Genomic DNA, 13,993 nt, shown 5'->3' on the forward strand with positions numbered 1-13,993 from the left:
TTAGCTGAGAGCCACCTACTGAGACAATCCAGGGTGGCCACAGAGGGCAGGTGGATTGTACGGCCCATTGGCTCCTGGCTCCAGGTGGGTACCCACAGGGTAGGAGACTGCTCATTCGGGAGTTAGATTTGCATAACCAGGAACTGAAGCAAACACTGTTAGAGGCTCTGAGCAACTCCATAGGCATCTTCATCAGATGAAGGACCCATTTGGATGGTGGTACAATATAAGGGTGGACTTGTGGAACCGTGAGCGATGAACTTATCACCTACCTCACCCCCCACCACAGCACAGACCGATTTGATTTGGAATGGGCAGTTGAAATATTTGCTTACCAAATTTTGGGGGGAAGGAGGTGACCAGGAATGGAAGGGGTGTCTTGCACCACAGAATGGAGGTTAACGCTTAAAGACTGGTTGAAATTAAGTGGAGATATTAGTGGCTAGTACAACAGGTTGTGTGATCTTTTAACATCATACGCAATTTAGAATAGCACATCAGCACACTGCTGGATGATTTTAAGTTCTGTTAAAATCTTCACTCCATTCCCAGTGAATAAAATGTTTCAGTGTATAACACACATAGCAACCAGAGTCAAACTGTTCATGATTCCAAAAATTTACCTCTGTTCATAATATTTCACCAGAACTCATTCCTTTGGCCCCAAAGCAGCCAGAACTGTCTCAGCGTTGTGAAAATTACAGAAGGATTCCTTGAATGCTATTACACATTTTAACAAAATGATGGGAAGATATTTATTAATCAGTGTTGGTTTCACAAGAAATTTTGAGTAGTAGGAATGTTTATACATGCCATTTCTAGCTAGATATTCAAAATATATGTTTTTTAGCTAAAGAGGTGAAAATAAACATCAACTGCCACTTGTGGACCACCTGTAAGGTGTCTGGGTCCTTCCTTTTACATAGGGATATGGTCTACATTGTGTGTATTTTACAGGTGAGGGTGCTAAGGCTGAGAGGGAGAACAGTTGATATGGCTTCATCGCAGAATCAGTAATGGGCAAGTCTAACTGATTCCAAAGCCCATGTTTCCCTTTGCTCTACTCTGCCCCTGTGAAGCGTTTGTCCAGAAATACTCCTATAGGGTACGTGCAGGGCCCAAAGACATTTTGATGTCGTCTTCTCTGGCCTCTACGACACGGTACACCTGTGTGTGAATGCGCATCTTGGACGTGTAGATGCAGACCTGTTTACACACACGGGATGAACGGTGGAGGAACTGAATAGGCACAACCTTCCTGAGAGCATTTCCTGAGTGGAGCCGTCAAATTCATACAACCTGAAACTGGCTTCCATCCATTAAATATTATCTAGGGGCTGACTCATGCACCAAATGCAGTGATAAGGAGTTAGGTGTTGCTTTGCCTAGTAAATGTGAGCAGATGTGCTGTGGTTCACCAAGTTTGTTTCCTCTCTTCCACAGTGGTGATTGTGGAAGGTGCTGGGATTGGCCCCTATCCTTGTGAGCTCCTGAGTAGTGCAATAAACTGGGCTGTGTTGGGAATGAGACGAAGGGGATGAAGGGGGAGGAGGGACAGATAAGCCTGCTCTGTAATCCACAGAGATGATGGGGTTGTTTGCTACATATACAGCCTAACTATCCGGACAGATACAATAAACCAGCCACAGCCCCTTAGATGAGGCCTGCAAACCTCTAGTCAGAAGCATGTGAGGGAGAGGTGTGCTTGACCCCAAATAAGATTTCCATCTAGTCTATAGGAAAATCTCAATGACTTGCAACCCAACCACTCAGAATTCAGTCAGCGAGCCTGCTTTCCTCTGCCTCTGCTGTGCTGCTCTGAGCTACCGTCACCTCTAGCTTATTGTGACAGCCTTCTTCCTCATCTGCCCTCGCCACCCATCACCATCCCAGATCCAGTCCTGGTGTGCACCCTTCCCAAATCAGATATTTCAGTTACCTACAGCGGGAGCACCTTTCTGTGTAAGTGGTAGTAATTGTTTTCCATGGGAGGACAATGGCTTGGAAATCAGGGCCAATCACTTCCTCAGGGACCTCCCTCAGAGCAGGCTGGTCTTGGCGCACTGTTCCAAAGAGAAGGGCAGGTGCTGGCTTGATGGGCAGAGAATGAGAACAAAAGGAACACTGTCTGCAGGGGCAATTTCACCCAGCACTGGTGCCCTGACAGATTGTCAGCTATCCTGACTTCTCACTCAGTCTTTGGCAAGTAGGCTGGAGCAACCGCTTGCTTAACCAGAAGATACCACACTGGTTAATAGATACAGTCATGAACTGGTTTGATAATAAGATCATAGATGCACTGTTAAGACATGTGGGGTATTAACAACTAAATTAACCATGACTTTGATGGTTTAAAAAGAAAGTGAGATATGTACATGTAACTGAAAGGACTGCAAAGGCCCATCCATGTGTTAAAGACCTGGCCTCTGCTTGACGCTGTTGGGCGATGGTGGGAACTTTCAGAGGTGACACCTAGTGGGAGGCCTGCAGGTCTTTGGGGGCTTATCTGTGAAGGGGATAGCGTGTCCCCAGTCTCTTCCTCTCTTCTCCACTTCCTGGCCATGAGGTGAGCAGCTTCGCTACGCCATGTGCACGGGCCATGATGTGCTGTCCCACTGCAGGGCCAAAGCCTTGGATAGGGTCAGTGGGTCACGGACTGGATTCTGCAAAATGGATGAAAATGAAATTTCTCCTTATAAGTTGTTTATCTCAATTATTTGTTTAGTGATGGAAAGCTAACATACTCACCATAATTATATTATTTTTCTTACAAGCATTTCGGTAATAAAGATATTTAATAGCTATATCTTGTTACTGAACACTTTAAACTATTAAGTGAACACTTAAAACTATTAACTATTAATCAAAACTGACAAAAATAATCCTAAATATATAGAAGAAAGCATAGATGGCATGTAAAATGAAAAATATACCCTACTGATTTCAAAACCAGGAAAATGAAGTGTAGTGAAAGTCATGGCTACTAACAGTAAGTTAAGAAGCAAGATGGCACCTGGGTGATGGGTCATCTAGGCCAAGTGGGTCTATCATGCCACTCAATCTTTTATCTTCCTTGCATGGTGCCAGTCCCTGGTTGTGATCATGTTAAAGCCAAGTTTTCTGCTAGCTGTCATGAGTGGTACATCCCTGCAATCCTGGCTACTTGGGAGGCTGAGATAGGAGGATCACAAGTTCGAGGCCAGCCTGGGCAAATTAGCAAGATCCTGTTTCAAAATACAGTTTTAAGAAAGGGATGGGGATGTCACTCAGTGGTAGAGTGCTTGGCTAGCAGGTACAAGGCTCTGGGTTCAATAACCGGGCACCACAAAAAACCAAATATGAAGTGTGACGGGCACTATGGTTAGAGTGTGTCCCTCAGAGTTCACGTGTTAGAAACTTGGCCCCCGAAGAAAGCATGTTAGGAGGTGAGGGTTAATGGAGCTATTTGGATTATGGGGTCACCACTGTTGCGGATATGGAGTAATGCCATTATCATGGAGTTCCTTATGAAGGGGCAGTCTCTCCTCCCTCCCCTTCTCCCTTTGCTCTTCTGCCACAAACACGGAGGCTTTCTCCAGACACTGGCCCCTTGATCTCGGGCTTCCAGCCTCCACTACCACAAGCCAACGCATTTCCACTCACTGTAAATTCCCTACTCTCAGATACTTTAATTTTAGTTTCACAAAATGGAATAAGACAATATGAAACAACACAACAGTTTCCCATCATTGTGATTTTATTTCTTATCCATATTACATAGATAATGTGAATATAGATAAGGCCATAGAATTTATGCCTATAGTTATAATCAGTACCACTTCTGTGAATCAATAAAAGAATTAAAGTGTAACAGGCTGATGGATGGCTACTGAGTTTCAGTTAGGAGCAAGAAGTTCTAGTGTTCTTTTGCATAGTTGGGTGACTACAGACAACAATGATCTACTGTGTATTCCAAAAAGCTCGAAAGCAAGAGTTTGAATGTTCTCACACTAACGAAATTAATAATGTTTAGGAGATAGGGATTTTTCACCCAATTTAACTATTTCACAGTGCATCTGGTGTGCTCAAACATCACATGGTACCTTATAAATATGTATACTTTTTGTGTCTTAACGTACCAGTTAAAATTCAAAATTAAAAAATGAAACAAAGAAAAAGAAGCTGTTTTTGCTCTTTGTAATGTGGAGTGCCAGTCTTAAGGGACTGAATGTTGGGATCACAGGCAGGGACGTCACTGTGTGGCAGGATTCGTGATTCCCAAAGCCGTGCCTGTTGTCCAGAGAGAAGTTAGTACCTGCCATTTGTTAGAGCCCAGTGCTTGCCAGTGCGTGTGGCTTTCAGTGCTCCCAAAAGAATGAATTCAGTCCGCCAGCTGCATGACTCGTGGCATTTTATTTGAAAAGCAGTGAGGGGAAGGAAAAGATTGTGGGTGGGGCAGGGAGAGGAAAAGGCAATGAGAAAAAGCAAATAAGCTAGACGAAGCAATCCTTTTCTACATCCCCAAATTGCAACCGTGGACAGAAAAAGTCCTGAATGGTGTTAGGGACTTCCTGTCTGTTGGTAGAATAGAACAGTGTAGAATATCAGAACATCCTCAAAAAGGAGAAAAAGAAAAAGAGGAGATTCTGTAGGAGCAATCCTTCTAGACAAAGTCATGAGCTGAGTAGGGAAAAGTTCACCCTTGAGCAAAGCAAAAGGGAGAAATGTTGATCTGTGGCAGGGCGGGTGTGCTAGAGGGTAGCTACCCTTGTACCGAGGAGTTTTTAAACAGTTACTGGCTTATCGGTTGCCAGGGAAACCACTAATCTCATGGCTGAAGTTCTAAGTGATTCGAGATGAAGAATGTTCACTTGAACCCACGGTGCCCTCTGACCTTTCTTCCCACACACGGCCCTGTCCTTGCAGCCGGAACGTTTCCTGCTGCCTTTGGGCCACAGGCGCCACAAATTTCTGTATATTCCACGCTTCATCCCACTGGTCAGGACTGTTGCTGGGAAACTTGAGCAGGCAGAGAATCCCGGCAGGTCTGAGAGAGTTGGTGTAAACGTTGGCACGAACCGGCTCACCTGTTGTGTGATTAAGTCATGGGGTTGCCACTTGCTCTCTTTGGGATGAAGCCAGGCAGCATTTGTTCAAGGGAAAAATAAGGCTCTGTGTGCTGTGTGACTGTATCAATAGAGATGGGCAAACAGATTCCTGTAGAAGAAAGGCATGAGAAAGTGGGCGGTGGGGACGATCCGGCAGCTGTGTTGAAAGGTGTCTTAGTCAAGGATGGCTTGGTGGAAGGAAACAAAGACCTGCCTAGCTTAGGTAAAGTGGGGCTTGTTGTGTGGCATCAGGGGACTCTCAGAGAGCCCAGTGGAAGGAAGCGGAGGCTGACATCATGGGAACCAGGACACTGTCTGGTGCCTCTTCGTGCTCTGACCATTGTGCTGTCGTCTCCTGGGCATGTCTGCTGCTTCCTCCTGCTTGGCAGACTGAGCCCTTGCAAGGCTGCTCTCCCATCACTCCGGCTTGGGTTGCTATGGTGCCCAGGAGACTCTGGCGTGACATAGTTGTATGATACTCTCCAACGTGGCCCCTAACAGACTCCGACATGGTATCCAACACTTTCCCGCAAGGTGGGCCCTACAAGGGCTTCCTCGGCAGGTGCTCAGCCCAAGTCCAAACTCTTGTGGCCAGAAGATAGAGTTTATCTGGCTGAGCCACTTAGGGAAGGTTCTCTGAGAAAGCATAGGTAGGATAGGGAGTGGAGGTGAGTGGAGGTAGCAACAGACATTTGTAGGATGAAAGCTTGGCATGGCACTGGCAAATCAAAGTGAGCCACAGTGGCTGCTGTCCATAAGTAATGGATCTGGATCTGTCTGTGCTGGTTAAGTACAGTGGTGGTAGGAGGAGCACAGGGTTCTGAACAGGGCAGCTTGCAGAACAGGTTCCAGAGAGTGAGAAAGGCAATGTAGCCAGGAGAAGGTTAAAGGGCTAAAGACATGAAGGGATCGAGAAGTTGAAAGCTCTGGTTCAACTAGGCATTTGGAGATTATTAGCTGGCAAAGGTGGCCCCAGGGAGAGAAGCCCTTGAAAAGGGCAAAATTAGATGGGGAAGAGGGTGTTGAGTTAGACTTGGGTGAGGTCTGCTTGTAACCAAGCTGGGTAGGACTACACTTTATCCTTTAGTGTATTCACATGGATGACAGGGAAGAGGCTCAGGTGATAGCCCAAAGGAGTGCTGGGACTCACAGAGAAGGCTAAGCATACTCACCATCACCAGGGACAGGGGGAGGAGAAAAGGCAGCAAGAGGAAGAGCATTTGCTAAGCAGACCAAGAAGGCCAAAGAAAGAGGTGGGAGGTGGTCTGTGTCATGAAGAGTAGGGGAGCTGGCCCCAGTGCACGGGGCAAGGAGGGAAAGGAGCACCTGGGGGAAGAAGCCCGGGGAGACAGGCTGACTGTGAGGACTGGGTGCAGGCAGCAAGGGTAAGAGAGGCAGATGACCAGTGTCACAGAAGCACCCAGTGGAGGCAGGACAGGCCATGTGAGCGGCAGGGAGGGGCTAGTAAGAGCTTGGTAGGAGACTGCCATTGATGGAGGAAGCAGAGTTAAAGAGGAACACACACACACACACACACACAGACACACTTGGCTTTGTCTGAGGTGAGCTCAGGGACTCTGGAGTGAGAAGCATCTCAGATCTTGTGTGAGAGCGACCCTTGCCAGGAGTCGGGCATGCTCAGTGTGAGTAGGAAGGCTCAGAGTCTGGGGGGCTTGGGTGTGACTGGCCCCAGAGCCCTATTATGGTCAGGATCTGCACCCCAGCTATCTTGGAAGACAACCAGTTTGTGATTTGCTGGTTTGTTTATGCCAAAATATTAAAGCCTGAATTCTCTCCTGCTCTGACTAATTCTGAGGCTTACATTTTTGAGGGCTGCCTTGCTTGGGGGTTTGCTTTGGCAGAGGAAGGTGTGTTAGAGATTTGTGTAAGATCTTTGAGAGGTGTGGTTGCAGGTCAGTGATAGATATGCAAGATTTTGGGAGGGGGTAGCAGGCTAGCTTGGCCACACAAAGGGAAAGAACATGTGTGTGTCTTAGGGGTGTGTGCGTGTGTGTGTGTGTGTGTGTGTCTTTGGGGTGTGTCAAGCTCATCCATTGTAGTGCCCTGGAATGCAGCTAAGCTCTATAAGGCTCAAGAGTTCATTGCACTATGCTGTCCTGTGACAGGCCCCACATCAGCGTGGCACTGCTGGCTTGACAGAGTCAGGCACCTCACGTGCTACACAGAATGCAGCTCTGCAAGAGGAAGGACCACTTCTTCCATTCTTCCCAGGGCTTGGATAACTGTGCCCCACACACCGTGGTCCACAGCACAAGCTGGCCCAGTGAAGGAATAGCTGTGGAGTACAAGTACACTGTACAGAAAACTTACCAGTCCTCAAAAACACAAAGCAGAAAGAATAATAAAATGAAAATCCAACCAAAAGACCTGAACAAAGGATACATACAGAAAAGTCACAGAGGAACTGTAAGTGGCTAAAATATGTTCTAGTCATCCAGACTCAACTGCAAACTAATATAATGATGGGCCACTGTTGAATGAGCCTGCGTACTGTTTTGAAAGTAGGAAAGTTAAAAAATGAGAATAAAGGGGGCATGAAGGTATACACTTAGATTTTGGGTAGATGTGTGAATAGTTATGACTTTCATAAAAAGACGTTGTGTGTCAAAAATTGAGAAAATATCCACAATTAGGCCATCCTATGAGACACTGGTTATAATTTCATGACTAAATTTCAGACCAACCCAATGCATTATACTGAGTCGTCACTGTAGTGGAGTATTTATGACAAAGTGGCAGTGTACTTCTTGAGGAAAAAGGACTGGTACCAGAAATAGTGGGACATAGCTACACCTGTTGGAATTACTACCAATTTTTCCTCCCCGCCAGTAAATCAATCCAGTGATTAATCTAGAAAATGTCTCTTACAACACAGTTGTTTTGGCTATTTATTTATTAGATACAGAGCAAAACAACCTAAAAACCCGGAAGACCAATTACCAACTAAGTAGTAGCATGCCCTGTGCTGAGACCAAGTTATTCCCTACCTTGTTGTTTTACCAACTTGATTTTATATCACTCATATTGATGCTATCAGATTGCTTCACTTTTGAAATGCATTTGGCCAACCTTTAAAATTAAATCGTATCAATAATTTATAGCCTTTATAATGTATGATAGAGTTTCAGTTACATTATAATCTTCTGACCAAGGTACTTTCCAGTGATTGGCTTTTGGATGAAAGCCTATGATACTGGATTTGGCATTATTCCATTTATTAATTTAACACAACTTTTGTTGTATTGCATTGTAGAACCTACATTGCATGTAACAATGAAATTTTTTTTTCAATTTAAATTTAGGACTAAATGTGCTTGCTTCAGCAGCACACATACTAAATTTAGGACTAAATGCAAAATATAAATCACTATTATCCTAATAGATACAACCTGTGTATGTATTTGGTGAGAATGGCAGAATTCACTTGCTTTTAAATTTTGATTTGATGGACACATAAGAAGGAATGCTTTGGGGCTAAAAAGTCACTAAACTTCTGAGTTGCAAGAGCCACACACACCTGTCAGCCACGAATGATCCTTTCTTGAGCTGCTGTGGCGTCATTTTGCCTTAGGTAAATTTGAGCCTGGTGCTTCTTTCCAGTGCAGCCCACGGTGTCACCAACAAGACCTCCCTATCCACATCTGCTGAAAGCAGCTCCTGGTGAGAGAATGTGAGAAGGCGTTTCGAAAGTTGCCAAGGGTTACGACAGGTATTCAGATTGTGCTGAGACAGTAGCCCCCACCCCAAAGACCAACAGGTGGGCAGCGCTTTACCTGTCTCCACGGTGCCGAGGCTCTTCACTCCTGAGGATGCGCGTCCTACCGGACGTGTGTGGGGTCCTCTCAGGGAGCGCACCTCCTGCTTCTGCAAGACCCTGTGATGAGCACTTCTGTAAGACACAGACAGGGGGAGAGCTCCTGTGCCCACCGGAAACAGTCGCCTGCTCCCTCTATGTGCTCTCATTTTGCCTCCCAGCCTTCTCTTGCTCCAAGCAGACTGACTCCTCCCACAGTGCTGCGGTGGGGGGGGCGGTTGACCGGGAGTCAGAGCACAGACAGTAACAGTTTAGCTCAACTCTTTGCTCACTCTGCTTTCCTGCCCTTCTTTCCCAAGCACCTGGTTACACTTTGTGGCTAGAGAGCCCCCACAGGTCTCCATTGTGCACGGGCTACAACACCAATCTCATGTTAGTGTGGCATCTCCTTGCCTTCTTTCCTGACAGCTTAGCCCTCAGCCCATGTGTGTGGTCAGCCCTCTATGTTTGCTGGTTCTGCTGTGCGCATTCAACGAGCTGTGGATGGAAAATACAGTAGCCAAGAAAAGAAGATTGCTTCTGTACAGAATGCGCCTAGAGTTTTGGGTCGTTACCCACTAAATGATACAGCAGAACAATTGCATAGCATTTACACTGGAATAGGTATTATATTAATCTAGAGTTTATTCATTTATTGGGCAGTGCTCGGGGTTGAACTAGGGCCTTGTGCATGCTAGGCAAGCAGTCTACCAAGAGCTATACCCCGTCGAACTAGAGGTAATGTAAGGCACACAGGAGGGTGCATGGAGATTATATGCAAATTTTGCACAAAGCATTTGAGGATTTTGTTATGGGGGCATCCAGGAACCAGGCCACCATGGATACCTAAGGCTGACCGTACTTGATCTCCAAATCATAGTGTTTTAGATTCCTTCTCCCATATTTTCCCTTCCTTTCAATCCTTCCTAGTCATCCTTCAAGGCCCAGGGAAACACTCAGAGCAGCTTCCCTGACCTCCACACAAAGCAAAGTTCTGTGCCTAAAACCCATTTTCCCTGACCATGCTGTGCCACGTACAAACGGTACAGTTATTTGCATATTCACTTATCTTTTTCATTGAATCATGGGTCTAATTAATCCACTTCCTTATGTCTGACATTTAGATGCTTAGTAAAATTTGTCTACCACATGTTTTCCAGGGGCAGAGATTCTGTTTCTCCTTTTTCTTTTTTCTGTATAACTCAGTTCAGTTCCTGCCGTATAGTAGATGCTGAATACATATTGAAAGTGGGAATGTGAGAGAATGCCGGGACCAAATCACAGTACCATATGTGCCAGCAGATATATTTCAAGTTAGGGGAGGTAGGAGAAAGATGGAAACACAGCCTATTGTAGAGGTGAAGAGACTGAAGAAGAGAGAGGGCATCTCGACATGATTCTTGCATTTTTCTAGTTTGCTCCTACTTCCCTTCCCTGGACCCTCTGGAAAGCTCCCTGGCAGGTCACACAGATGAATTTGGCGGGGCAGTAGTATTCCCTACTGACACACTTCGGGGAAGTCTGCAGCACTCAGAGGGCCCGCCCATGGCTGGCTGAGCACATTCACTGGGTTGAGTGCGGGCCCCCACCAGCAGGTCAGGCTCCTTTGCTGTAGGGTCCCACAGCCTTTGCTGTTTCTGTCCCCAGAGGTCAAAGTGAGCCACAAGCCTTTATGGAATGGACATAAAGTCTTCATTAATGAAAACAGGACCAGGCTCACTCTCGGGAACCAGGCACATTTTCTTGGTGACCTTTAGTAGAGTTTCTCCTGCACTGCGCCAGGCAGTTTGCTAGGGCCTGGCACCCAGGGCCGGGCCAAGGACACGCGGTCCCTGGTGTCAGGACCCCCTGGGTGGGAGGGGAGGCCAACAGGTGTCCACCCCTGGGTCTATGCCTGCCGGCCACCCTGCTGGCATGCTCTGCCAGGGAGCGGGGACAGCAGGAGCTCAAAGGAGGGGCTGGGATGGGAGCTGCAGAGGTGACTCTCTCAGAATCAGCTGATGACTCAGGGCAGTCATCCCTGGGCGACAGAGGCGGCCACAGGCAGGAACCCAGGCAGAGGCCAGTGGAGGAAGCAGCTCAGAAAATAGCAGAGAATATGCAGATTGTTCTTTGCTCTGCCCACGTGGCACGGCGAAATTCAGGGCCACGTAGCTCATCCTCCACTGTGCCCAGGTCTAGCTTGTTCTGCTCCTTTTCCCAGAAGAGTTGATCCCTGTCTCCTTTTGCACACACACACACACACACACACACATCGTGTGTGCAGCTGTGGTCTCTACTCCAGCTCTCAGTGTCTGACACAGGGAAGGGCTGGGCTCCCCTTTCTGTTCTTGACTGTGGCTTCTGGGCAGCTGCCTGGCCACCTCTCACTGTAGAGGTTTTGTTCCTACTGAAATAGTAGAAAACAGCTGAACAAGAGGCAGGGAAAACATGGACATCAAGCAAACTGAAGGGAGGGAGAGGGTGAAGCTATTTTGCGTGGTCATTTTGCAGCCAGACCCTCAGCTAGTGCTTACCTGGAAACTCCACCCAAAGAAGGCTGCATTCTATTTATGGACAACCAGGGTACTATGAAAAGTGAAACTACTAAAAATGTGAAAATGGCGAGTAGTGGCTTCCTTATTTTACAGACTGTAGGACTCTGGCAGAAGAGGAGTTAAATTATAGTAGTGCAAGGAAGTAGCAGAGCAAAAGTCACTGTGCTATTTCTTGGAACGATTTCTGCCTAACCAGTTATCATTTCTCAAGTCCTCTGAAAGCCTGCCAGAAGCTGTCTACTTAAGGAGCAACAGGCTGAGCAGCCAGCATGGGCTGTTCTAGTCTTTGGGTGTAATGCTGAGCAGTTTTTACAGTTATCTCTTTAATTGGTCTCTTTGCTTTTGTTTTAAGCCGAGCCTTTGGGTGGAAAGTACACTGAACTTAGAAGCTCTGGGTACTGGTCCTACCAGGCCACTGCAAACTGCCTAGCTTTTGGAGCCATCAGATTCCTCACCTATGAAAACAGAGGAAATTAAATCAGAGCCCTTTCATGGTCCTTTCTAATTCACGAGTCTATTATGTTCAAGACCAGGGGTTGCCAAACAATGGTCCAGAGGTGGCAGTCCATGAGCTAAGAGTGGCGTTTACATTTCTCAATGATTGAAAAAAATCAAAAGCAAAAATAATATTTTGTGATTCATGGAAACAGTAACCAAATTTCAGGGTCCATAGATAAAGTTTTATTGTTACAACAACATTCTCATTCATTTGCATCTTGTCTGTGCTTGTTTGAATGACATCAGATTTCAGTGTCTACAAATAAAGTTTTATTGGAACACTGACATGTGCATCTATTTGTGTCTGGTTGGTGGCTGCCCTTCCACTCAATGGCAGAGTTGAGTGGTTGAACAGAATCTGTTTGGACTGAAGACTCTCATTCACTATTTGGTCCTTGGGAAAAAAAAGTGTAAATACCTGTTGGCCACAATACAGCACATCTTGTGTCCTGGATTTCTGAAAAAAGCAACACTTCATTGAATGACTATAATAACGAAACAAGATAGTGGATATAAAAACATTTTTTGGAATTGTGTATCAAATTTATGATCATGTGCATGCTTAGTATGTGCTTTGTTGCTGAGCTATACCTTCAGCTCTATGAAAGCATTTTGAGAAAGTTAAAAGCATATAAAATATTTATTATTCAATTAATGTTGACAGAAGATATCAGGTGGCAACTAGATATTGCTGGATGGAGATAAAACAAACTTTTATTAATATCTTGTGTCAGTTATATTTTTATTCAGGAGGTTTAAGGATATACAGGACAGAATGGCAGGTGTATGAAATTATGTGCTGAACTGGAAGGGTAAAACTTTTTTTACTAGGCTGGTGTGAAACCAGGTGAGCTTTTTATGCCTTGATTATTTAAATTACTGTTATAATTCTGTTTCAAAATAAGAGCAAATGGAAAGTATGGCTTCTCAAACTTACTATGATTCTAATGCTTTAACAATTGTTCTTTTACAAAATTTCCAAAGTGAATGCTGAACTGTAATGGATAAGCTCTTTCCACATTAAATTCCAACATCACATTCCTCAAAATTAAAAGATATAGAGACAAGTATTGAAAACAAAATAATATTTTAGAGAAATCACAGTAGTTCCGAGCTACAGTCTTTGCCATAGTAGTAATGGAATAACCAGTTGCCAGTTAGATAGCTCATCTTTTGTTGATGTGTTTAGCAAGAGGAGAAGCCTGCTTGTTTAAATTTAACTTATTCAGAAAGCTGGAGGCGGGGTGGGTAGTGAGCATTTAAAATGTGGTTGAATCAGCTTTGTGGTGACAAAATACAAATGGTTGAAGCTTTTTGTGAGAGGTGCAGAGTTTTATGTGCCTAAAAACAGCAGAATGCAGATTTTGAATTGTGTTTTCTAATGGTGACTGCAGTGGGGAGAACCACAGAGCTCACCGTGTGTGTCTGTGGGTGCTAACCGCGTCCGCGGGGAGGGCTGGCTGGCGCCTGGTGAGGAGGACTCTTCCAATAAACGTTAGCCATTCTTAGCACGGGCGGTGAGTTAGCAGGAGGAAACCCAGATGGCAAATCTTCCCCTTTTGTATCTCTGCCGTGCTGGAGATGGAACCCAGGCTCTGGCACATGCTAGGCTAGTCCCCCAGAAAACATTTTTTGATGGTGGTAGGGGGTTAAGCATTCATTGCCTTTTCATTTCCTGCAAGTCTGTCCAGCTCACTGTTTTATGAGGGTTGAAAATGTTTGGCAAAATTTATTACCAACTTTAAGTCTTCACAGAATACTTCAGGCAGATGGCAGTTCTTCAATGCTCGATGAGTGATTTTTTTTAGCGTTAAAATCCATCCAACAAGTTGATGAAGTACACACTGGTCATCCGAAGTGTCAGGAATGGTCAATAAACAGTGATAAAAGATGTTCTACCTCCTCACAATAAACACTGGTGCTCCTTCCCACCACCTCCCTTGACAGACACCAGCTGGAGCCAGCGTTCGCTACAGGCTCTTGCTGCAGCGATGTCAGACCGAGAGTCAGGGGTCTCTCCTCCCCCCCCCCCCCCCCCCCCCCCCTCCCCCCCCCCC

General features: G+C 45.7%; 1 long non-coding RNA gene across 1 annotated transcript; it reads right to left on the reverse strand.

Moving 5' to 3' along the window:
- Positions 1 to 773: 773 nt before the first annotated feature.
- LOC104861395 lies at positions 774 to 9,088 on the reverse strand. Its single transcript, XR_780018.1, has 3 exons — positions 8,882 to 9,088; positions 8,626 to 8,765; positions 774 to 2,663 (listed from the first exon to the last, which is right to left on the reverse strand). It is a non-coding gene; the product is annotated as an uncharacterized LOC104861395 (long non-coding RNA).
- Positions 9,089 to 13,993: the final 4,905 nt, after the last annotated feature.

This window comes from Fukomys damarensis, unplaced genomic scaffold (genome assembly GCF_012274545.1).
Source record: "Fukomys damarensis isolate Sample0158 unplaced genomic scaffold, DMR_v1.0_HiC HiC_scaffold_10, whole genome shotgun sequence".
NCBI lineage: Eukaryota > Metazoa > Chordata > Mammalia > Rodentia > Bathyergidae > Fukomys > Fukomys damarensis.